Genomic DNA, 2,445 nt, shown 5'->3' on the forward strand with positions numbered 1-2,445 from the left:
TTACTAAATCAGGTTTAACAACACAGAACAGCATTCCGTTTACCGATAGTCCTAGGTTTACGCCACAGTCCGATTTTCCTCTAAAACTACTATGCAATACATTGATGGCTGGTGGACCCAGGTGAACGTAATACACCCTTTTGTCTATGCTTTTCTTTCACGCTCATATAACCAAAATTGACAAAAAAGCATACTCCATACTATATTTTAAAATCGCATTCCTTAATACATTAACCAAGTAAAAACGAACTATGTGATACAACGATAGGGGAATAAACTAATACAATAAAATTTCACGCACCACTGAAAGATGTTATAAGAGCTCCAACTCTCATATATCCATAGTGCAAGCCCTAAAGAACGTGTATATAAAGTGTTAATAGTTCGTTTATAATAGTGCAATATACATGTTCATCCATATATATGATAACTCATGTGGATGTAAATTCAAAAATGAAATTTTAAAAAAAGGCTGAGTAGGGCGTACTAGCGGGGCTGCTAGCGCGCACTTGGTGAATCTCTATCATGTCCATGCGACTTGGTCATGATGACATGACCTTCTAAAGATTACAGTAAAAAAATGGTGATTATTTTTCTCTAGTCTCTTATGCTACCTATGATATGCTTCCTCCGCATATTCACTTTCTTGTTGGATCACATATAAGTGTGCTTTTTTAAATATTGATAGTAGTATCGCTAAAACCGGCTGTTATACGAAATACTTGATTATATCTGCCCTAGGCATTATCCTAACTAACGATAATTGTTGCCTTCGCTACGCTAAACTAGTGTAGCGCGAGCCGGCCGTACTACCCGAGGCCGCCACCGAGCGCTGTGTGCGCGACCTCAAACACACGATGTGCCTTCCGAAGTCCTCGGAAGGCTAACTATTTTATTGAGTACAATAAACAGTGTAATTAATAACTTTCCTTAGGCTTCCTGCCTTCTGATTCTGAATCCCTGCCTTCTAACTTAAAATAATCGAGTCGCTTCAGATATATACATTGTGACCATAGAGGGGACCGATGCCTTTAACGAACCCTCCGGCTTTCTATTACTCCCAGCTTTAATAAAGCCGCAAACCTTCACCGATCCCTCGGTGAAGCTACCGCCTCAGTGAAGCTACTGGCTTTTGCCTCCGTGAGGCTACCGGCGTCCGTCTCCGTGAAGCTACTGGCTACCGCCTCCGTGAAGCTTCTAGCTTCCGCGAAGCCACTGGCTCTTCGTCACCCCAAGGCCTTAGGTGAAGCTTCCGTCACTGCCTTGTACGACGTCCGTAGACTCCAACCCTCTGAAGACCCTCTAACCATGCAACAGGAACTCAAAAGCCCGGGCAGCAACGTTCGAAGTCAACGAAAACACCCAAATGCTTCAGAGCACTGTTCTTTTAAGAGTAACGACCCTTCTCTTCAGATGTTTGATCCGCTCGCATACACAGAAGAACTCCCCAATTTGTCTTCTTTCTTCATTATTTTTTATCGAGTGCACCGGGATTGTCTCCCATATGGCCATCAACCCCAGAAAGACGTGTTTAGTTGGTTACGGGGGATAGTGCAAAATACAGGAGACACCCAGTTCCAGAGGTTTCCCTGGGTCTTTTAGCACCTAGTACACTGCACCTCGGTTTAACGTCTCATGCAAAAGACGAGTTAGTAGGTAAGATGCAGCGGGGGATCGAACCAGCGATCTCTGGATTGTGAAGCCAGTGTGTTACCACTAGACCACGGATCCGCTACAAACTTGCCGATCTACGCGTCTTTATAAACTGGCGAACAGAGCGCCACCTAGCCAACGGGAAGACACGATCCGGAAACTACCGACGCTTCCGAATTCCCTCCGCACTCTACGGAGACCGATCAGCATTTCTCCGTCACTAACACAGACACTAGCCGATGTATACGCAGGGGTTTACTAGAAACATTCCTTAAACATCAATACTCTTCAAATGCTTAATACATTATTTTTAGCCATACAATTAACTTAAATTAGGAAGCGCAAGTTACAATTTCATATTGTTTACCTTGCAATTTTAAAACTAAGGGAGGTAATTATACTGTAGCAGTGAAAATACGCAAAGCATCTATTTCGACCACGAATCCTTTCGTCAAACTAGCATTTTCATAATATGCGCGTTCTCTTAGAAAACAAATGCAACTCACGATCTATGCAGAAAAGAAAGAAGGGATCTTGCATATTGTCGCTAATGGAAAAACCGAACAATTAATCTAAACATTGCCTTCCCGTGGACCGATTAAAAAACCAGTCATCGCGGTCCAACTACACAAACACAGCCCCTCCTCTTCTCATATCATACATGTTCTATCAAATTTAGTCTGGCCTGTACAACAGCACACACCCAATCAGACAACATTGCTATTTGAAATAAGAAGAACATCGTCAGTGGAGAGTACCTATAAGCAAAGGTAACGCGACATCAGATTAATC

Source organism: Dreissena polymorpha, chromosome 13 (assembly GCF_020536995.1).
Source record: "Dreissena polymorpha isolate Duluth1 chromosome 13, UMN_Dpol_1.0, whole genome shotgun sequence".
Classification (NCBI taxonomy): domain Eukaryota; kingdom Metazoa; phylum Mollusca; class Bivalvia; order Myida; family Dreissenidae; genus Dreissena; species Dreissena polymorpha.